The sequence below is a fragment of the Muntiacus reevesi genome, chromosome 7 (assembly GCF_963930625.1).
Source record: "Muntiacus reevesi chromosome 7, mMunRee1.1, whole genome shotgun sequence".
Taxonomy (NCBI): Eukaryota; Metazoa; Chordata; class Mammalia; order Artiodactyla; family Cervidae; genus Muntiacus; species Muntiacus reevesi.
This window is the reverse complement of record NC_089255.1, coordinates 73085459-73109535: the sequence shown is the minus strand read 5'-3', so window position 1 is coordinate 73109535 and position 24077 is coordinate 73085459. Positions and strand designations below refer to the sequence as shown.

The following is a 24077-nucleotide window of genomic DNA, read 5'->3' as shown; positions in this document are numbered from 1 at the left end:
AGTCCTCACAGTGCCCCTAGGATGTCTATCACTGGCTTGTACTACAAACCTAAGAATCCCCACAACAATCTTTTCTGGTTTGTTGAATCCCCCGCAGTGCTTTTCCAGACTAACTGAAGAATTTAATCTCGCAGTATTTGTAAAGTATGTTATCTGTGAAGTACTGAAGGGAAAGCACAAATATTTTGGCCTATGCTTGCTTATTTATCTGAACATGCTGAAACCTCCTCCTCAGTCTCAGCCCTTGTTAGATGAACTTTGGAAGTCCTTTGGTTTCTCCCTGGAGTTCTGTACTATCACTCTCTCTTTCCTTTGTGCACACAATTAACAGTCTCTGTCAAATTGGCTTCTCCACCTTCTCAGCTTCCTTTCTAGGATACATTAGACCCCTGGAGAGCCTTTCTTGAAAGAAATAAAAGCCGACAGACTATTTATGGTAAATGTCAGGATTCAGGGGATGAAGACCCTTTGTGGGCTCTGCCAGATCCCCCCACAGATTTGTGGCTTGGATCACAGGGCGTCTGCCTTTCTCCTTCCTCTGCCCACAGCCAGCATTCACTGGGGCTGACTCGGGGGGGGTGGCCTCTCAACTACAGAAGTTAATTTTTAAACATGTTGGTCTCCTGTCTCTGACTGATGGGGAAACATATTTGCAATATGAAAATGATATTCAAATTAACTTTCTGATAAAACTTGCCTAAAGGGAGACTTCTCAGTATCTTTTATTTTTGAAACAAATTAACCCTACCTCAGTTTTTCCCATTTCTTCTTAGTTCATGAGGCAATACAACTCTTTAAATTCTTTAGCATCTTTTCAAGTAGAGAACAGACTTCTCTGTATATTCCTTCTCTTGATGGAGGAGAAGGTCATTCTCTCCCCAATTTTCTTACTTCTATACAAGCAAAGGTCCAAAGGTTGTCTTGGAAGACTCTCAAACACTCCAGCCTGAAGTCAGGGACTTCCCTTCTTCCTGGATGTAACAGAATCCTCCATGCTCTGTTACTCTTAACTATAGAGAAAAGGTTTTCTTTTTCCCTTAGGTTTATTATCCAAAAATGCAAGAGTTCAGCCTCAATCTGCATATCATCATCTTCACATCCATGAATTCCTTCTGTCCCTAACGTAAAAGAAGATTCCTCAAGGATCTGGAGTCTTTCATACAGTTAAAAGAACCAATAGCATGTCCTGAGTGAATGAAGTAAACTGTATTATTTAATAGATTGGATCAGATAGGTTATTCCTAAATTTTGATTGCTGCTTTAAACAACAAACAAAGAAAAGCTTCAGTAGGAGACAATGAAATGCCTGAAATCTAGAAAGAATGGATGTCAGCAAATCATTATCCTGATTCCTGTATGGCCCTAAATATAAAATATATTAACCAATTTTTCTGGACAAACAACCAGTCCCCACAACCTCACAGCCTACACCCAGATGTCAGGGTGTGCACTGCCCCACAGCAGGCCTGTTACTGGGGTTTCAGGCCCAATCAGATGATGTAAATGTATCGGGGCAGACCAATGAGATCCAGACATGCCGATCCGGCAGGGCAAAGTCACATTCAAGCCCCCACATGTGCCATTTCACATTCACAAACCCACTTACCACCTAAAGACCATGTGTGCCAAGTCAAATGGCCCAGCCTGTAAAATGCAGAATGCCACACCTTGAGACAGATAGCCATAAACTGGCATGGTCAGGGAAACCCAACAAAAAGGAAGTAAACTCAGAACACTAGAGCAAACGAACACATAATGCAGGCTAGAAACTCAGAGCCATGACAATTTACACCAGTATAGATCTCCCAAAGCATTCTGCAATTCTATTTCAATCACAACATTAAAGCATGGAGATGTTCTTCTTTCTATTCCCATGGTTTCCTTAACATTTACTAAGGCAAAACATGAACGCAGGTAACCAAATCAACTGCCTCCCCGCAGGAAAAAAGGGAAACTCTCAGAAACCTCCTTTGTACAAACCATTTCCCAAAACCTTCCTGTCAAACTTTCGACCTATTGTTTCTCAACTTACCAATCTTTGGCAGTGTGTGGTAATAAACTTAAAAAGTGAAGTTTTGGTCACAAACTATAGTTCTTACTTTGAATAACATTCTAAGTCATTTTTCTTCAAGTTGCATGGCCCTGCTATTTTTACACATGAAAACAGCCATAGTGTGCCTTTTTTCTCTCCCTGAGGGCTTCCCATAATGTATTTATAGGACTGGAAGTTTTCCAAACCCAAACATAATTTACTGTACCATTTTCAGTGACCGGCAATTTTGGTTTTGTCTTTCTTTTATCCTAAGGGAGAATCAATTACCCAGCAAACTGATGTACCCCTCATCTTTTTATCTTCAGAGGCCAATGATCAGAATTGACTTTGGTCTCAACTGGTCTATTTCTGGCTGTTAGCAGATGTTAATCCTCAAACACAGGTTTGTTGGACTAAGTGACAAACTGGGCATCTGGTGACAGTGGTTCTGACCTCTCTTATTTTTTCACTTACTGACTGGGAAGCTTTAAACAAGTCAGTTGTTATTCTCTTAGTTTCTCTGATCATAGGATGATTACCAAGCAGTCAAAAGGGATGTATTTGGTTGTTCTTTCAATTAAGAAATAATTAAACTATAATGGTATTCACTACTGCAATTATACAAGGCTTAAGCAACCAACTCAATTCACAGCCACCAAATCTATACCATGTACCTTCATAAACCACAGCCCTAGCACATACTGGATTTAGGAAGCAAGAAAAGAATACACTGTATTTGAACTGAGAGTGAGATGCATTTCCCTGAAGCCCTGGAATCAGTACACAAGTAAGGGCAACCAAATCTTGAGCACCTACAACATGGCGGCTTCGGGAACTCTCATTATCTAGGGTCCCATCAGGAACTCACGTTATCAAGTTCCCAACAGGGTCCTCAGGACTCCAAGAGGAATCTAGTTCATCAAGGCTGCTGGAACCACCCCAGAGATTTGAATGAAGTCAGGTCTTGATCTACTTCAAGTCTTTAGGAGCTCAGGGTATCCTGAGAAGTATCTTCACTGGGAGAATGTGGAGGTCCAGGCCTCTATGTGTGAAACCCCTTATGAAGTCCCACTGGAAAGAAGGAAGAAAGAGCACTCAAAAAACAACACACTTTGGATAAAGCAAATTCTTGAGATCTGCTCAGAAAAATGTAGGACTTTCAGGTGCTTCATAGTTTTTAAGTCAAATACTCAGTGTTAGGTAGTTAGAATAGGAAACAGGAGTCCAAAATGGCAGTGGCTAAAAGACAAGGAAGGGAAAAGCCAGCAAAAATAGAACAAGCGAAGGTCCGAGGACCGGAGTGAGGACCTGGCTAGCACAAACAGCACTCCTGGCTAGCACAATTTACACAGGGCAGGCCCAGGGGAGGAAAAACACATATAAAAAGAGGAGCCAAAGGGCCGGGTCTCTCTCTCTCCCATGCCCTGGCACGCTCCCGCACTCTCTTCTCTTTGCGTCTTTGGGTCGGCATGCCCTCACGACTCGAGGATGGATTCTCCTGCTATTTTCTAAATAAAATAGAGCTGTAACATGGAGCTGTAACACTGATCTGTCTAAGAGCTATAACACGGTCTGTCCAAGACCCGAGAGCTGTGACGCACGGGCTTTAATGTCCGTCACTCCAAATCTTTGTTGTGATGAGACAGAACCGAGGAGCATACACTCGCTTGACACTCAGGATGACCCTGATCCGTAGATTCCCCTAAAGCACAACAATGTTACATAGAGGGACCTTCTAAGATACACCTCCTGCAACAGGCACTCTGGCCGGAGATCCTCTTCCATCCTGAGGCTTCTGGCATGGTCTGAGGGCTCTAGACCCTGGAGAGGCCATGGGCTAGCTCTTCCACCTCAGTAGCCAAGCATCACCTTGGTGACACACTGCTAGGCCCTCAAATACACCTGCTTAAAGATTCATGCCCAAACACACACACACAAAATCCACTGCAAATATTTACATTCTTAAGGTTTTATTTGTTATTGCTTAACATGTGAGGTTCAGACATAGGAAACAGATTTATGGTTACCAATGGGGAAGAGGGGAGGGATAAATTAAGAGGACTATCGGATAACATATACACATTACTATATATAAAAAGAGACAACCAACAAGGACCAACAATAGCACAGGGAACTCTACTCAATATTTTGTGAAAACCTATAAGGGAAAGAATCTGAAAAGAATATACACACACACACACACACACATATATATATGTGTAATATGTACGTGTGTGTGTATATATATACGAATCATTGTGTTGTACACCTGAAACTAACACAACACTATAAATCAGCTATATCTTGATTTAAAAAAAAAAGCATGCGCTGCCCCCTCCTCAAAAAAAATGTGTGGTTCCCCCCCTCCCCCCGCCGCTGCCCCAGTCCTGGGTGCTATTAACAAGTATTTAACTCACCCACTGTTATTTTCTATTCTGTTAGTCTAAATCAATCAGAGAGGTTTCACTTGACTGTAACATCCCATCAAGGTCTGTCATTCCACAAAAGCTGGCTGTAACTTGAATGCACCTCCTCCGCCCTTAGATGGAGGAAGTGATGGAGTTGGAAGACAGCCCTAAAATGTGGTCATTGTTATTGTGAACCTTTAAATAGACCTATACCTCTGTAAAGGTTTTGGGGTTCTGCTCACAAAGACCTGTAGGAAGGTCGGTGCTCCTGGCCCCTCTTTCACTTTTATCTATGTTGTGTGCTACACCACTACTAGAAACTTAAACTCAAAGTGAAAACTACCCTCCAAAAAGAAACCAGGATTCTTTAAAAATTTCTCTGGTGGTCTGGTGGCTAAGGCTCTGTGCTCCCAATGCAGGGGGCCCAGGTTCCATCCCTGGCCAGAACTAGATCCCACATACTGCAACTAAGACCCACAGCAGCCAAATAACAATAATTATTTAAAAAAAAAAACCAAAAAAAACAAAGACTGAAGGGGTTCTCTGTATTCATGTGATGATGAAGTTAAAATGAATCTGGATGGCACTATCTCTGATAACTCTGCTTGTCTGCTAGTTTTAAATGCATGTCCTCTGAAATTTCTTTAAACACTTTTCCCCTTTGACAATTTTTTTATCTTCTACGTAAATAAATCAACTGTATATGGCAAAACATGCAAAGAAAAGAAGAATTACAAAATGGTGGTAATATTAATTTCAATTAAAATACAGAAAACTAAAATAAAAACATAGCTTATTTTCAAAATGTTTAATATATTGCTAATTCTTTCAGCAAGGGTTTTGTTTTCGCTTTGGGATTAGGCTTAACGTCCACAGTTTTGTTTCTTTAAAAAACAGTTACTGGCAAATGGGCTCAAAATACTTTCTGCCTCTAAAAATAAACATGTTTCTTTTGAACAACACTTCACTTTAAAGTTTTGGCTATTCCCAGGACAGAAGAGTCTAGTTAATCAGCAATTTTTAAGAGAAGGGAGCTCAGGCAGGTTACAGAAATTCTTTCCGGAGCCCCAGGCCTACCCTCCACCCAGCAAATTACAGTACTTTGTTAGCTCCCAACAACAAAAGAGACCTACAGAGCCGGGAGGGTGGGAGTGAGGCAGTGGAGAGGTGGAGGGTGGGGGCGGGGTTGCTGGAGGATGGAGGAGAGCGGTGGAAGCGATGCTCCAGGATAAAGCAATCCTCAGTACTAAAAGTAATTTTATTTGTTTTTGTTCTTTTGTATAAGAAAAAGACGGTTAAAAATTAAAAGGAACAAACCATTGGATGCTCTGAAGGATTGTTAACTAACAAATGCCATTTATAATTAGAAATAAACAAGGAAGGGAGAGAAGGAAGCAAGTTAGCCAGGAAAGCAAAACTAACAGGAATATTACACCTTTCAAGCCTCGGAAAAGTTGAACTGTATCAATCCTGCTGTTTAAGATCCTTGAAACCATAACCTTCTAGAAAGCAGATACAAGGTGGCCCACAAAAGAAATAAATAACCTAACATGTCCTTCTTTAGCAATCCGATCGCTGGCGGCGGAGGAGGGGGTAGAGGGTGGAGAAGGAGCCAAGATCATAAACAACCCACATAGGGCTTTTTTTTTTTTTTTCAATTTTTATTTTATATTGTAGTTGATTAACAATGTTGTGTTAGTTTCAGATGTATAGTAAAGTGATAGTTATTTATATATATATAAACATATCTTTCTTTTTCAAATTCTTTAGGTTTCAAATTCATTTAGGTTATTACAGAGTATTGAGCAGAGTTCCCTGTGATATACAGCAGGTCCCTGTTAGTTATCTAACCCACAGTTTAAACAGAGAAAGCTCCAGAAAGAACTTCCTGAGCAATAGCCTCAGTCCTTCCATTTACTTTACAGTTTCCTTCGTATCCTGTGGGCCACTCTGGTTCACTAAGGAAGCAAGTGTGCCTTTCATTTTCCTGCTTTTGATTTAATAAAGGGGGGGGGGGGGAAAGAACTTTATAATTTCCCATAAAGACTTTCCTCCCATGCTTTAGAGTTACAACAAGGTCAACCCTTTCACCAGCATGACCATGGAAATATGGGGAAATTAAGTCCATCTTCACAATCAAGAATGTTAAGGCCATGTCAAATCCTCTAAATAAAGGAATACGTTCATGTGCGCAGTCACAGGTAATGCCCTTGGTGTACTTGACGTGAACCTGATTAGGGAATACTGAAAGATCCTTTTCAAATATGAACAACTATGTGTAATAGTTGGAAATAATATTGGAAAGACAAAGCCATGATAGGTTTTATGTGATTTCTTAAGTACAGATGTTAAAGAATCTGTTTATTAAATAGCAATTTACCAAAAAAATTCAAAAGTACTATACAAATCAATAAGGAAAAGATAAACAACCTAACAGGAAAAGAGGCAAAACACCTGGACAGGTACGAGGGTATTAAAAAAAACAAAAACCTAACTATTCAAAAATGGATAAACTGTGACATATTCATACATTAGAGTATTAAACACTGAAAATGAATAAATCAGCTACCCATAGGAATATAAATGCAGCTCACAAATATAAAGTTGAAAGAAAAAGAGCAATTTGTAGAAGAATGAATACAAAATGATACTATGCAGAGTCTTAAAAACATGGCTTATGGGGGTCCATGGTGAGCCTGATATTCAGCCAGTACACTTTGACATGGCTGGATCTGTTGCCAGCATCCATTATGAGTGGCCATGTCCACACACTCCAGTTTGTTAAATACTGTGAAAATCACCCTTACTATTCAAATATAATAAAACTGTAAAGAAAGGCATGAGACTGATAAACATCAAATTTAGGATAGCTGCTACCTCTGAGGAGGGAGAAGGGGTCACAACCACGTTAGCAACAATTTATTTCTTATGTAGTATGCTAAAACACTTAGGTACTTGATAGTATGGTGGTTTATACCTTTTCATAGGTTTTAAATAATAAATAATATAAATATTTTAAATACACACACACATATCTATGCCATCAAGAGCCAAGAATCTGGAGGTAGCATTTTTACTCCTTGTTCTGCCAATTACCAACTGCGCCTTGCCATCCCTGAATCTTGGATTGTCTTCTGTGAAATAAGAAGATTCAGGTGTCATTTGGTCTAAAATTTAAAGTCAACATGGTGGGTGTTGAACTCCCTGGACTCCAGTAACAACACATTGCTTCTGTCCCTGTACAAGCGACAAATAAATCAGATATGAGACGAGATACTAACTCACTAGGGATAGCACACGCACATTTTAAAGTCACCCTAGGAATGGACTTGAATCCCACCACATTCTCTCTTTCACCCTCCTTTGTGATGATGGTAAACCTTTGAGAGCTGTCTGGTGGAGTTTAGGAGAGCAAACCAATGATTATCAGTGAAGGGGTGGGAACAGTTTAACTGACCCAAAACAAAACATACTTTGTATTTAGCTGTGCTTATAGGTTATTTTATTGGAGAAGGAAATGGCTACCCACTCCAATATTCTTGTCTGAAGAATTCCATGGACAGAGAGAGGAGCCTGGCAGGCTACCATACATGGGGTCGCAAAGAGTCAGACACCACTGAGCAACTACCATACATATGCATACATAGGTGATTTTAAATAATCATGATATTCTTGAGGTAGAGAAACTAAGACCATTAACATCAGAGATTTATTCAAGTACATAAAACTGTCTGAGATAAACCCAGGATTTGAACTCATAATTGGTATCTTAGGAAAGGAATGGCTCTTACTTAACTTACGACTTCTCTATTATTTCTCATACCCTTAAGACTTGTTTTAGAGAAGAGCTCCCCTCTACTCTACAATCTAACTTTGACTAATTTACCAAGACTTACATGGTGCACAAAGCAAATAAACTAGCAAATCCTTCAACCACTCAGTAAATCACTGTAGATTTTAACATACAGATCACAGATTCTGGGACATAAAAAGTTTAGAGAGTACTATGATTTAAGAGTAAATGGCATTTCTTCTAATTACTCCAGCTAAGAAATCTGCCTGCAATGCAGATGTGGCAGGAGCTTCGGGTTCAATCCCTGGATTAGGAAGATAACCTGGAGCATGAAATGGCAACCCACTCCAGTATTCTTGCCTGGAAAATCCCAAGGACAGAGGAACCTGGCAGCTACACAGTCCATGGGGTCTCAAAAGAGTCAGACACGGCTTAGTGACTAACCAACAACAACAAAGGGTTTTCATACCAGAATTTTAAGGAAGTTGTTCCAGAGATATTTTTAATTCAAATCTTCCCCAAATTAAAGCCCCTATCTGTCCTTTTTGAGTTTGTTTCCGTTGAACTCTTTACTTCAAGGAACTATCCACTACTACCTTGCTAGAATTCTAATAAAATACTAGACACCCAGTCTTACCTAATCATGAAATCTTAGCATTATGACTAGTTACTAGGAAAGTAAACGAGGAAGGGAAAAAAAAAAAAAAAACAGCTGAAAAATTAACTGTTGTGTGGTTTTGAAGCTGTTTTTTCTAGGGTATCAGCCAGCAGTGCCATTCCTCAACAAGTATTCATTTATTTAAGAGGTACTGAATCAAGAAACTAGAGAAATAGAGAGTGTCTCCAGTTCTTAGGGTGGCCATGAGTCAGACTGAGCACACACACACTCAGGCTGAAAAAGGGATTTGAGTTCTGAAGTATGTGTAGGAGGTTTTGGAGAGCAGATCAATGAATACCAGTAAAGTATCTAGGAGAACCTCAAACTGTGAGATCATTCCTTCTCCCAGGCTTCTCTTCTGACTCCCTACAGAGCTTGCAAGCTAGTTTCCATTTCTAAACACACAGAAGTTTCTCACCTGAAGAGAAACAACCAGAATTATTTGTTTCTGAATTTATCTAAAGATACAGTTTTCAGTTCTGTGGGCACAATTTTAAGATCTGATAAGAGGTTACGTCATCTCAGGGAAAGAACAGAATGTACTTCTGTGTATACAAAATTATCTTTGTTGTTACTTATGTGCAGGGACTCCATTAGAAATTTGTTTGGCTTAAAAAAAAAAAAATCCCACTTCTGTCCATTTCTAAGGTTACTTTTTCTTCAGTATATCTTCTACGTCATTAAAATATTTCGAAGTTTTACACCTCTGTGTGAAGAAAAGCTTCCTGAAACATAAATAACCCTTCTGACCCCTTAAATCCAGTAACTCAGTACAAAAATATTAAATTTTCTCTTCATGGAATTTCAGACTACAGTTAGGAGATTTCTAAAGAAAATTTTTTTCCTTCTCTCAAAGCCCTCCCCATGGAAAGATCCCTGACCAGTCTCCAGCCCCCAAAACTCATATAACATAAAACATCCTCAAAAAGGAATACACCTAAGGAGTTTTCTCCCCATCGATGAACAGCTGGAACACTCTTGAGAAAGTGTCTTATGCATTTTACAGTATTTTCCTGAGTAGAACCAAAACTGGGACCAACGAAGAATCTCGAGAAGTAGGGCCACTGAGACAAAACAAAATTTTATGCAGTCCTTTGGTTGAAACTCTTCTAACTTAATAAGAAGCTAAGAGAGGTACTGTGATCTGTATCTGCTTCAAAACCATACCCCTCCTTCCAACAACCTACAGTGCAATAAAAGTGAAATGTAATGAGGTCTCCTTTGTCATAGCCTGAGAGTAAGAACAGGTAAATTCTGCTTACATGGATGATCAAAATTTCAGGTCCCCTATTTGATAATAATGATAAAACAGTAGAAAAAAGAGCTAATATTTAGTTCTTAATTTGTGCCAAACATTTTACATGTACTATCTCTTTAATCCCCACAAGATAGACACCATCTACTCCATTTAGGGTAACAGGGAGGATAAGCAACTTTCCTGAGAATACCAAGTTATTGGCAACTCATTTGAACACAAATATGCAGGCTCCAAACTCCACGTCCTTAAAGTTCCTAACAGCCAGTGAAGCGAAAAGTTGCTAAGTCGTGTCAGACTCTTTGCAGTCCCACCGACTATACAGTCCATAGAATTCTCCAGGCCAGAATACTGGAGTGGATAGCCTAACAGCCAAGATATACCAACCTGTACTATCTTGGTCCATGAGTTTTCAGAGAAATTTACCAGAACACAAATTGTCTAAGCATTCAAAATATGAAGTAATTAAGAGGTTAATATAGTGACTATAAAGAGCTTGTGTTAGTTAAAATTTGCAGTTCTCTGTCCTTTCTTCTCAAATAAATAAATAAGATAAAACATGTTTTTGCCCAGTGTTGCAGGTAACTGGCAGACTTGTGTAATAAATTAACTAACAGAACTGGTTTAGCAACAAGTGAGAAGCTCAGGTTCTCTAAATTCTAATCCTAGGTATGTCACTGATTTGAAAGATAATCTGAGATCATTTAACGTAAGTTACATTTGATATTTACAGGGCTCTCAGAACACGGTCTAAAAGAAGAATCTGTATTTATGAAACTTCAATATAAACTCCGATACTAAATATCTGGGTGAAAAGGAAAAAGCTTAAAATCTAGTTATTTTGCCTAATTACTGCCAAGGTTCCAAGTATTCATAAACATTTAAATAGGATAAACAAAGAACTGTCCACAGTGATCATCTCTAGGGACAGAGACAACAGAAATGGAAAGTGAAAATAACATGAAGGCGAACTTTTGCTTTTTAATATGTGTATGTTGTATGTGTGTAGCTGAATTTTTGTCATAAAGTTTTTAAGACATGCTCAAAGTCTTCCCAGACTTAATTTTTATCTGCATTCATGATCTTGACCTCAGGATTACATGTTTTAAAGGTGGTAACATTAAGGAAAAGAACATCATTCTCTCTGCCCTGGCTCGTCCTTCAACCCAGTATAACAAGGCTCATTTTATAAAGTTAAAACCCACTCGTAGCCAAATGTTTCCATTTCATCAGAAGCAAGAGAAAAAAAAAAGTCTTGGAGGACTTCAACCTCCAAGCAGTTCTAAAAGGAAAGGAATATTAGAACTTGAGAAATATGGTTAATTATGAAACTCCCTCAACAGTCTTCGAGTAACAAATACTAACCACCTAATCAGAGGGCTGTTCTCTCCTTGTGGTAAAGAATATATAATGAGAGTCTGAATGTAGAAATGATGAAAAGTGCCACAAAGGACAGTTCAATGCCTTCAGTACTGATTCACTCAATCTTTCCAGCCCCAGCTTTCTTGCTCCAATGAGCTTGAAGAAACTGACAAAAGTGAGAAATGCTTTGAAATTAGGGTTAATGTTTAAGCATTATAATATCAGGCCTCTTCTGGGCCTTTATTTCTTCATCAATAAAAATACTATTTGCTTCCAATAATGATTTGTGAAGATGCTCAGCATAAACCTGAGACACAGTAGGTGCATAATAAATGTTAGCTTCCTTCTTTCAGAACTAAATTCCCACCTGCCAGCTCGCTAATCTTTGAGTCCCAAAGACCCTACATTTAAACGGTCTTTAAAATAAAGATTGTCATAAGAGACAAATAAGGGCAGACTGGATAAAGATGTGGTGTGTGCGTATATACATATATACAGTTTTAGTCAGCCATAAACAGAATGAAATAATGCCATTTGCAACAACATGGATGGATCTAGAGATGATCATACTAAATGAAGCCAGACAGAGAAAGACAAGTATCATACCATTTTATATGTAGAATATGTTTTTTAAAAGATACAAATGAGCTTGTTTATTACAAAACAGAGACTCACAGACATAGAAAACAAATGTGTGGTTGTCAAAGGGGAAGGGGGACAATAAATTAGGAATTTGGGATTAACACATACACTCTGTATAAGAATTCCTATACACTCTATATGAATCGATATGTTATATACCTGAAATTAACACAACACTGTAAATCACTGTACCTCAACTTGAAAAAAGACCCAGCAGACCACCCTGCCACCAGACCATCGGTTTTCTCCCACACCTTCTCCTATGGTAACTCTCTCTCAAGTAATAGCACCAGCATTCTTTCTTGGCATCTAATTCAGAATCCTCCCTCTTCCAACTCCTTTTTATCCCCTCTGACTTTGTTCTCTAAATTTCTTCATTCCTCACCTAGATTTCTAAAAACATCCTTTTAATTGGATTTCTTGCCTCTCCACTTCATTTTGCAGAACATTATTGTGAAATAGAGCTCACACCATGCGCACACTGTAGGTTCCCACTGACAGAAGAATGTGGTCCAAATACTTCCATGAGCAAAATGCCCTACGATCTAACCACAAAGCATCTATCTAGACCTCTCCCACTACAACCTGCCACGAGCCCTGTGCTTCAGTTTGTGATATTTTTCAGCCTGCAATCTGCTGTCCTCCATTTTCCACCCATGAAAGCTCTACTCTACACTCTAAACCCAGCTATATGCCCAGTTCAATTGTCAACATCCTATACAAAACTAGCCCTAACTTCCCCAAAGTGGGCATTAATGACCATAGCACTTTGCTGGCACTTGTTTCATTCTGGATCATACTAGAGTGACTTGTTTACAAGGCTATCTGTCCCAGTTCCTGCAAAAAGGGAGCCATACCTGACTGATCGCTGATTGTGCTCTAATACCGGCCACTTGGCCCCTTGTTCGCTGCACTCTTGAACTGAATGTAATAATTAGCACTATGTGCTCTACAATGTTTGATCACAGGTGCTGTACCGTTCACTACATGTGTTGCCTCAGTAATATTCATAACACTCCTATGAGGTAGGTCACATTTTGCCTTTTACTTTATAGATGAAGAAGCTCTACTCAGGGAGGTTTATAATTTGCCCAAAGTGACACAACTAACATATGGCAAAGCAGGATTTGAACCAGGGTCCATCTGACTTCAGAAGTTATACTCATAACCATTACACAACATCACAGACATTTCAAAACTTCACCTGTCCTTTAGTACTTATGCACCCTGGAGTATTACTCAAGATGAAGACTCCAGTAAATTACATTTTATCCTATCAGCATGTAGAGACCATTTTTGGTTTTGCTCTACTCCAGGGTCATAAACGAGCAGGTCCATAGTCTTTCAGATTGACTTCTCTTTTCTTATACCTACCCTCAATTCCCTAAAAAACACAGAAGAAAAATTATTTGGAACGCAGAAGCAGTAAGAGAATGAAATCATTCCTTCATGGTGGAACTCACCACATTAACAGTAAGCTTAAAAAGTTCAGCAAGCATATATAACCTGAAAGAATATGTTGAATCATTTCAAAACATACTTTCCCATCTCAAACCAGAAATCAGCAGCTGTTGCTAAGAAAACATATAGCCAACTGTGAGACAACATGATGACTCATGAAAGGAGCAAGCTTACCTTCCAAGTCTCAGAACCCATCAGGAACACAGTCTTGTAACCAAACCTTCAACCTGTGGTTACAGATTGAGAGTTTCTTTTCACTTGGCTCAGAAGGAAATATAATCAGTTCTTGACTAAACACTATTTACAAAATTAATTATTACCCAACTGAATTGGAACTTTCTATGATGAAAAAGAGTAGAGACTACAAAGGTAACATGCTTTCTTTTAAACAAAGGCCTGTTACAGAGGAAAATTTTTTACTCAATGTCATCAAATGAGTAACTACAAAAGACAGTCAACCAAGAGATGGCTAGTCACCTATTTTCTTTGTCAACATACTAGCACAAATAATAAAACATGCCTTTAACTGCTTTATAAACAGACTATATAGTCAATCCTCTTTTTTTCTTTCTGAACCACTAACTATTTTTAACTAAAAGTTCCAGCGTGCATTATTTTATCAAACAATCTCATCAAACATTGACTATAGCCTACCATAGTACTAACAACTTAGATGCATGAGTTGTTGCAGGGTTTTTTTAGGTTTATTTGAGGGCATGGGGAACAATACTGAACAGCTTCATTTATTTTGCTCCAATTTACACTTCAGATAAAAATTATTTCTTACTAATCAGCTTTTTTTTTTTTAACTAAAATTAGCTAACTCCTACAGTGTGCATGCTCAGTTGCTCAGTTGTATCTGACTTTGTGACCCTGAACTGTAGCCTGCCAGGCTCCTCCTCTGGTCCATAGGATTCTCCAGGCAAAAATACGGAGTGGGTTGCCATGCCCTCCTCCAAGGGATCTTCCCAACCCAAGGATCAAACCTGTATCTCCTGCAACTCCTGCAACTCCTGCACTAGCAAGTGGATTCTTTACCACCAAACCACCTAGGAAGCCCCAAACTCCTACAGTCTGATCCACTAATTAACATATCACTCAAACCTGAAGAGCTCAGATGTATTACAAATGGCCTTTCCTCAGAATACCACAACTAGTCCTCCAAAGTCAAAGTGGGAGAAAGCAGGTAGTATATCTGCATAAGTTAATTCTGTTCCCTTTCTCGAAACATGAACTATCTCATAGTCTGAGCTCTAACTAAACAGGTTATCTCTAACCTTGATAAGAAGACTGTGTGTAGCACAAGCCGGAATCAAGATTGCCGAAAGAAATATCAATAACCTCAGCTATGCAGATGACACCACACTAATGGCAGAAAGTGAAGAGGAACTCAAGAGCCTCTTGATGAAAGTGAAAGAGGAGAGTGAAACAGTTGGCTTAAAACTTAACATTCAAAAAACACAGTTCATGGCATCTGGTCCCATCACTTCATGGCAAATAGATGGGGAAACAATGGAAACAGTGACAGACTTTATTTGGGGGGGCTCCAAAATCACTGCAGATGGTGACTGCAGCATTGAAATTAAAAGGCGCTTGCTTCTTGGAAGAAAAGCTATGACCAACTAGATAGCATGTTAAAAAGCAGAGACATTATTTTGCTGACAAAGGTCCCTCTAGTCAAGGCTATGGGCTTTCCAGTAGTCATTGTGGATGTGAGAGTTGGAACATAAAGAAAGTTGAGCACCAAAGAATGGATGCTTTTGAACTGCAGTGTTGGAGAAGACTTTTGAGAGTCCCTTGGGCTGCAAGGAGATCCAACCAGTCCATCCTAAAGGAAATCAGTCCTGAATATATATTGGAAGGACCAATGCTGAAGCTGAAGCTCCAATACTCTAGCCACCAGATGCAAAGAACTAACTCATTGGAAAAGACCCTGATGCTGGGAAACATTGAAGGCAGGAGAAGGGGACGACAGAGGATAAGATGGTTGGATGGCATCACCGACTCGATGGACATGAGTTTGAGCAAGCTCCGGGAGCTGGCAATGGACAGGGAGGCCTGGTGTGCTGCAGTCCATGGGGTCGCAAAGAGTCGGACATGACTGACTGACTGAACTGAATGTTTACACAGGAGTTCATTTCACTCTTATCTCTGCATTTGAATATATTTAAATTTTTCATAATAAAGTGTGTTCTAAAGTCTCATTTACTTTTGCTCCAGTGTCAGACTAAACTTTACCATTTTGGATTTCTGTTTTACCCATGTAATAATTCATGTTTTACATGACAATTCATTAGTGCCAAAATAGTTCTTAAAGTACCAGGTGGTAAATATCACATTTCTAAACCATATTTGTAGAAAGTAGGACCCAGGGGAAAAAAATCTCAGAGATCATCTAATCCTCTGTGCCAGTGGTTCACAATCTTATGCATGCATCAGAATCCCTTGGAAGACTTGTTAAACATAGATCGCTGGGCCTCACCCTCTACATTTCTGAACCAGTAGGTTTAATGCTACTGGTCCCTGGACCACACTTTGGAAAACCACTGCTCTAAGCTCACACCCATTGCCTAGTTCCCATCTCCATTGCAGTGATCACCAGTTACCATATTGGAATGCATGCTCCTGTGCTTATGGGCCCTTTTCCTAAGAGAGAGTTGGTTTTCAAAGGGCAGGAGACATAAATTTTCATCAATGTGCCAGAGCCCAGATTCAACAAACATTTACAAAGTAAGTTAATTTGCTGAATGAATTAAGTTTTCCCACTCATTTATAGTTGAGTGTTTGTCAATGTATTAACCTTCAGAATAGGAGTACATTTACACATACCCAGATGGAGAGGATATCCACTCCATCCTCACTGATCAGGAAGACTAAAAGTTAACTAAAACCACAGCAACAAATAGCAAATTTTGGCGAGTTCTAAGAACTACATCTCAGATTGGAGTTTTCAATCAAATATGGACACTGACAAGCAGAAAATTGAGGTTCACTTTGTCAAATGTGTTACTCTGACCCAACTAGCTATAACCAAGTGCTTTTTACCTCATATACCACTGGAAGAAAGAAGTGCTTTGAAAGTTTCTCAGGGTCTGGATAATGTCAGCATGGGAGGACTCATTCCTGAACATCTATTTCCCTTTTTCTAATGCTACCCTAAGGAAAGAAAAGACGGCACACTCATCAATATTTGCATAGAGTTCTCCAAGTCCTGGTGTTGTGAATCTTGTAGGACGCCACCGTATCCTGAAGTATCTTTCTATCACAGCAATGATCAGCTCAATGACAGCTCAGTAATTAAGTTTAAGAAAAGGAACTATGCTCTGATTTCCAAATTTCACTACTGCTTTAATGTTTACACGAAAATTACAAGTTAGAATATACGTATATTCATAAAAGTGAATCCAATAACTTCACTATGCATAATCTATTTATCTTCACTTGATAATAGTAAAATAAAGAATATAACCTGTGTAAAACATGGGTCAATATGTGATGTTTTGGGTTTTAGATCCCTTTAAACAATAATTGACAGTTCAAACAAAAAATAGCAATGTAATGTGGGATCAATAACAGGCAAAAAGTTAAATGTATGACAATATCACAAAGGTTAAGCCGAGAGAAATGGGAAATAACTATTACAAGGCTCTCATACTGTACATGAGGTGGTATAATATAACACCTGAAGGTAAACTGTGATAAGTTATCAACCCAAAAGCAAAGAAATTAAAATAACAAAATAAAGAATGATTGGTAGGGAATTCCCTGGCACTCCAAGGGTTAGTTAGGACTCCATGCTTCCACTGCTGAGGGCACTGGTTCAATCCCTGGTCAGGGAACTAAGATTCCCAAGAGTCAAATTTTTTTAAAAAAGGACTGTTAACTAATAAGCAAAAAATAAATAAATAAATAAATAAACAAATAATGATAACAAATTAATCCAAAGACAGAAAAAGAGAAAAATATAAGAAAAACATGCAACAAATAGCAAAATTATACATTTAAAGTGAACTATAATCAATAATCACTTTAAATATAAATGGTCTAAACACCAGTATTAAAAATCAGAGATTGTCACATGGAGAAGAAGCGTAACTGTCCACTCCTTAAATGTGAGCTACACATAGTAACTTCCATCTCAAAAAGTACAGGACAGAGTGCAGAGAAAAGAGCAACTTTACAGCAGGGAAACCTGACAGGCACCACCTCAGCTAAGCAATCAAGGTTAACATGAATAGTGATGCTATATTGATGGTATGCTCTCTTGACATGCTATAATTAGAATAAATATTATTTTCAAGCACACACAAAACATCCTTTTCAAGAACACAGAAAGGAAATAATAATAAAGATCAGAGTGAAAATCAATTAAATAGAAGATAGAAAATATAAAGGAAACTAATAGCCAAAACATTGAGAAGGTCAATAAAATAGCCTTTGGTTTTTCTACCTTGACACTACTGACATTTTGGCTGAATGATTCTTTGTTGAGATGATATCTCTTGTCACTGCAGATCTTTAGCAGTATCCCTGGCCTTGACCCACTAGATGCCAATAGCAAATGCCCACCCATCCCTACCCCAAGACATTGTCTCCAGACATCATCTCATCTCCAAAACTTGTCAAGTGTTCTAGTGGCAGCAGTAAACTTCAACCCATATTCCACCCCATAAACAAAAATTTAACTCAAGGTAGATGTACCAAAAAGTAAAATGAAAGATTTTATGGTTTTATATTCTTTTATAGTTTTTCTACAAGTTTTATAACTCTAAGGAAAAAATCTTTGTGATCTTGAGCTAGGCAAAGATTTATTAGGTACAACACCAAAAGTGTAATTCCATAAAAGAATAGATTGATAAATCAGACTTTATTAAAACTCCTGATCTTCACAGATTTGTTAAGAGAACGTAAGATGAGCAGCAGATTGAAAGTAAATATTTGCAAATCCTGTGTCTGATACAGAGCTTGTATCCAGAATATATAAAAAAACTCTCAAAACTCAACCAGTCCAATGAAGAATGAACAACAAAATGTAAGCAGAAACTTCAGCAAAAAAAGATATAATATGGATGATAAATAAGCACATCATTAGTCATCAGGGAACTTCAAATTAAAAACACAATGAGATACCACTACCCAACTAGCTTAACCATACCAAGTGTTGGCAAGGATGCACAGCAACTGGAACCCTCACACGCTACTTTGGGAATGTTTGGGAAAGTATGGAAGTTTCTTTAAAAGTTAAACATACGCCTACCATATGATCGAGCCATTCTACTCCTAGACATTTACCCAGGGAAAATGAAAGCAGATGTCCATATAAAGACTGAATATAATGTGTTTACAGCAGCTTTATTTTTAACATCCAAAGACTAGAAAAAAAAGTCTATCAATGGATGAATGGATAAATAAACTGGCGTATATTCATACAGCAGAACACCACCAGTCAGCAATAAAAAGCAATCAACTACTGATACACAGAACAACATAGATGAATCTCAAAACAATTATACTAAGTGAAAGAACCTAGACAAGAGAAAACATACTATATGCTTACATGCAAAGAAAACTCTGAAAATACAAACTAATCCATAGAGTCAGAGCTATCACTGGTTGGGAAAGAAGGGTAGAGGGTATAGGAAGGGACCAGAGGGAAAGATGATTCATAGGTCTATGAATAAATCAAAAGCTTATTAAATTTAACACTAAATTTATGCAGCTTACTGTGTGTCAATTACACTCAAGGAAACTGTTTTTAAAATTATCACACAAAAACCAGAAAGGACAGAGTTTAAGATAAGAATCAAAACAGTACTTAACCTGCAACTTCACAAAGAATTACAGGCTTTAAACATAAGTGATTTTATATTATTGCAGACACAATTCTTAATTTGGTGAAAGTAGGAATGGGGGCGCATAATCCAAGTCATTGGAAAATGTGAAAGCAAAAACAACACAACAGTGAGCACACAGTAAATTTGTGAAGAATGGGCTATGCATTTGAATGATATTAAGATTATTTCTTAATTATAGCTAATCTGAAACATTTCATAATTATAAAAAAGGAAAAATAACTTCATTTTTTTCCAGTTTGTCCTATTCCCATTCCTAGGCAGAACTGGATGCTTTCCTCCTCCCAGAGTCCCTGAGAATACGTCTTTTCTTTTTTTTTTTTTTTTTTTTTTTTTTTTTTAATATTATTTTATTAGTTGGAGGCCAATCACTTTACAACATTTCAGTGGGTTTTGTCATACATTGGCATGAATCAGCCATATAGTTACACGTATTCCCCATCCCGATCCCCCCTCCCACCTCCCTCGAGAATACGTCTTTTCTAGCACTGCTATATGAGTATTGCAACGGCTTGTCTTCACCAGACAAACAGCTCCATCAGAATACGGACCATGTCTTTTGATGTTGGCATAGTGGCTAAACGGGGCTTCACAGGTGGTGCTGGTGGTAAAGAATCTGCCTGCCAATGCAGGAGATGCAAGATATGTGGGTTAGATCCCTGGGTCGGGAAGATCCCCTAGAGAAGAAAACGGCAACTCACTCCAGGATTCTTGCCTGGAAAATTCCATGAAGAGAGAAACTTGGCAGGCTACAATATAGACTGAGCACACGCACGCACACACACATACATGGTGGTTAAATATAAGTGGGATCTGAGAACCTGTTTTCCTGTCTATCCTAGGCTGTGCCATTCACCTGCTGGGTAGCCTCAGAAAGTTACTTCAATTTTATTAACTATAACATAGGGCCAATGGGGTATATATGAGAATTCACTGTGAATGTATCCAAACCTTGGCCTACGAGGCCTTGCATGAGCTGTCATCTGATTGCTGCTGCTGCTGTTCAGTCGCTAAGTCATGTACCATTCTTTGCGACCCCATAGACTGCAGCACGCTAGGCTTCCCTGTCCTTCACTATCAAGTTTGCTCAAATTCATGTCCATTGAGTCAGTGATGCCATCCAACCATCTCAACCTCGGCCATCATTTGATTACCATTCTTTTTCCCTTGCGTTCTCTCCCTGCAGTTGACAGTGCTCAGCCTCAAGACCTTCTCTCAGGTCCAATCAATCCATGCACCACCAAACTCTTTCCCGACTCAGTACTACCTCCTCAGCTAGTATTCTTCCATGCCTCTCTCCTCTCCTCACCTCTTCACCCACAACACACTGCATGCTGCTAGTCTCAGCTTACATGTCACCTTCACAGAGAAGACTTCTTACTATTCACTTAGGAACTCTTAGTTACTCTATGTCTCAGCATCCTATGGTTTTCTTATTTCCATTCAACAAATAGTCTGAGTACCTACTGTGTGCCAGGTGCTGACTCTGAGGATGCAGCAGTGAATACAACAGCTCTGATGAGGTGTGCAATCTAGTGGGGTAAGACAGAACATAAGCAGAGAAATAAAATACAGAGTATGTTAGTTAGATGATGATATGGAGGGGGAAAAAATCAGTTATGAAAGGAGAGTAAGGGAGTTACAAGTGGGTTATGATTTTAAATCTGGGGTTCAGTGAAGGTTCATTGAGACTATAACTGAGTAAAGAAGTGACGGGGAATCAGAGAAAGAACCGTATAGGTATGGTGAGGCATTCCAGGCAGAGGAAACAGCAAGTAAGACAGCCCGCAGATAGCTAGGAAGCTAGTTTGGCTATAGAAGTATGAGGAAAAAGAGCAGCAAACAAAATCACGGAGACAGGACTAGGCAGTGAGGACCACATGGGGCAAACGCCGAGGCCACTGACCAGCCTTTGCCTTTCACTCAGAGGGAGATTGAAGCCACTGGAGGGTTTTATATAGAAGAGAGGTGGTGTGATCTGATTTACATTTTAAAAACTACTATTAGTTTAGTGATGTCTTTTATGTCCTGCCCATCCTCCCCACCAACTAAGATAAAGGCGGGAACCACAGCTGTCCTGTGCATTATTATAACTCCAGCACCGACCACAATACATTGAAAGCACTCAATAAATATTTATTAGATGGATGAGGTAATCTATGTGAATCATTTACTGGTACAAAATCAGTATTCCATAAATGGTTAGTATTATTTGAAACTCCAGAGTCCAGCACAGTGGCTGGCATAGGTAAGCACTCATTTGAGCAAATAAAAGAATAATTTTGTGAAATTATTGAAAGTCTATAGTTAAAGCATATGAATAATGACAAATGAAGTAACTGCCTTTAACACCTTCCCTTACTTATCAAGACCTGTCTGATCCTAGTTTTGAGCTTTATATTAAACTCTGATATACTACTAAGGGCATGATCCAAAAATAATCCCACTCTGACTCAGTTCTTTAAGCATACTGCAATATCCTGCAAACACACTTAGGACTGAAATGCTTGTAAAATTTCTAATTGGGTAAACTCATTCACACGATTTAAAAACAACAACAACAATAATCAATGTACGAGGTTAAACTGACCCAACTGGTTTGATTTTGATATTTGCGACTTCAAATAGAGCTCGTGAACTTAAACATATGGACAGAGAACTAAGGATTTACACTTTTTGCTTATTTTGACTTCTCCAGAGTCTTCACCACGGGGGGAAAAAAAACACTTAATGAGGATTACACCTGTTCTCTTCTCCCTCGGGTGCTTCCGGGGGTGGGGGATGTAATGGCACAGGTAAGGCCAATCAGTTAATTATCTCAAGAAGAGTCCGGGAGTCTCAAGAGACTTTTCCAGAAAGGAAAGGTAAGGAAAGAAAGAGTCATGCATTAAAGTATAAAAACACACCAAATGTTCCATCTCATAAAAGGTGAACACTCACCCCGATGATGTTTACAATGGCTCAAGGGCAGGGACCCGAGTGGTGAACGGGCCAGGTGTGGTTCGGGCGTTTAACCCCAACCCTAAAAGTGGTCGAACTCATCCTAGCACAACCACAAAATATCTGCAAGGAGTTCTTCGAAGCGCTGGGAACTTTTAGAAAAGCAGGTGAAAGCTGTTTGAAATCAAACTTTAAAAAAAAAAAAAAAAAAAAAAAAGGGCGATGCCAAAGTGTTGAGCGGCTGGAAAGAACCTCCTGGGTTTGGCTCTGACTTGCCGCTGCATGTACACAATCGTGCCTGCTGGCATCTGGCTCAGACGCTCCCTTCCACTAGGGGAGGGGAAAATAATAACTTTCGGAAATAACAGGCGCCCACAAAGGCAAAGGTTACACAGGACTCCTCAACCTACATCAAAGAGGGTGACTAGCGTTGTTTGGAACAGCACTGATTTCATACAAGTCTCCCCTCGCTCTTTTTTTTTAACAGAAGAAAAACAACCTCAGAAGGAGAAGGTGCTACCGTCAGACGCGCAAGGCAATTTCAGACAACAAAGACCCCAAGCAATCTTTTCGGAATTCACAAGCGGAGCCTTCCGAGCGGCCCCAGCCGCGGAGGCTCTCGGCCGCCGCGGTTCCTCGAGTGAGGGGGCCGGCGGATCCCCGCCCGCCAGTCTTGGGGGACCCTGGGCGAGCCTCGCGCCGCCCCCCTATCTGGCAATCTCTGCGCCGCTGCTCTCTGCCTTCTAGCTCACGCGGCTTTCAAAATCTTTCCCGCCCAAGCGTGACGCGAGGAACGAAAACAATCAGCCGACTAGAGCTCCCCGGGCCTGGGCCCGACGGGGGCGGCGGGTGGATCGGGGCTGAGCGCCCGGCGCAGCCCCTTTCCAGGCGGGCGGACCGGCGGGCTGGGGACCGGAGGTGACACAAAGAAGCCGGAGAAACAAACGCCGCCCGCCGGCGCTCGCTCCGCTCCCCGGAGCGCCCCGCCCGCTGACAAGTTTGCGGCGCCCTCCACGCACCCCGCTCTTCCCAGCCGGGCAAAGTTTCCCGGGGCCCGGTTCGGACCCCCGCAGTGGGTCGGGTCCCATCTCTTGCCGCCCCCGACCTGGGCTCGGGGACCTGGCTCTCCCTGGCCCCCGCCCCTTTTCCTCCCTCCCGTTCTTCCTCCCTCTTCGCCACAGTCCGCTCCCTCCGGGGCGCACCGGGGTGCAGGGGCCCCGCCGTCGCCGCGCTCACCCGCTGCCGGCCCGGAGAGGGCGCGGGCTGGGGCCAGCCCGGGTCAGCGCCCCGCTCGCCTTGCTCCTTCGATCGCGCCTTTTGCTCGGTCTCCCGCTCGCTTCTTTGGTCCAGCGGAAGGCTCGGGGCGCAGCAGAGCGCGCTCGGCTCCTTGGCGCTCGGAAAGCTGCAAACCACGCCCCGCGCCTTCCCCGCCCGCCGCCGAGTCCCGCTCTCGCCGCACGGCGGCCAGTGTCGAGCCCGCCCGCGAGCGCCGGAGGCGGAGCAGCCACCTCCCCCCGCACGCCCCGCCGCAGCCCAGGACTGGCAACTTTCTTTCTAAGTTCTAGATCATCAGAGATGCTCTGAGGGAGATGCTAACTCAGAATGCAGGTTAACCACCACCGAGGGTGGGGAGAATGTCACACACACTCCCTCAAATAAGTTTTTCAGGTCGAT

General features: G+C 40.4%; 1 protein-coding gene across 7 annotated transcripts in view; it reads right to left on the bottom strand.

Annotated features, from left to right (window-relative positions):
- SYNE2 (spectrin repeat containing nuclear envelope protein 2) overlaps positions 1-23818 on the bottom strand; it is a 317663-nt gene extending 293845 nt beyond the window's left edge. For 6 of the 7 annotated variants that reach the window (XM_065941346.1, XM_065941351.1, XM_065941347.1 and 3 more), the window contains exon 1: positions 23640-23817. The gene's annotated coding sequence lies outside the window, so the exon portion shown is untranslated. Of the gene's footprint in view, positions 1-23639 lie in introns of all 7 variants that reach the window. The other variant, XM_065941349.1, reaches the window with a different exon arrangement.
- Positions 23819-24077: the final 259 nt, after the last annotated feature.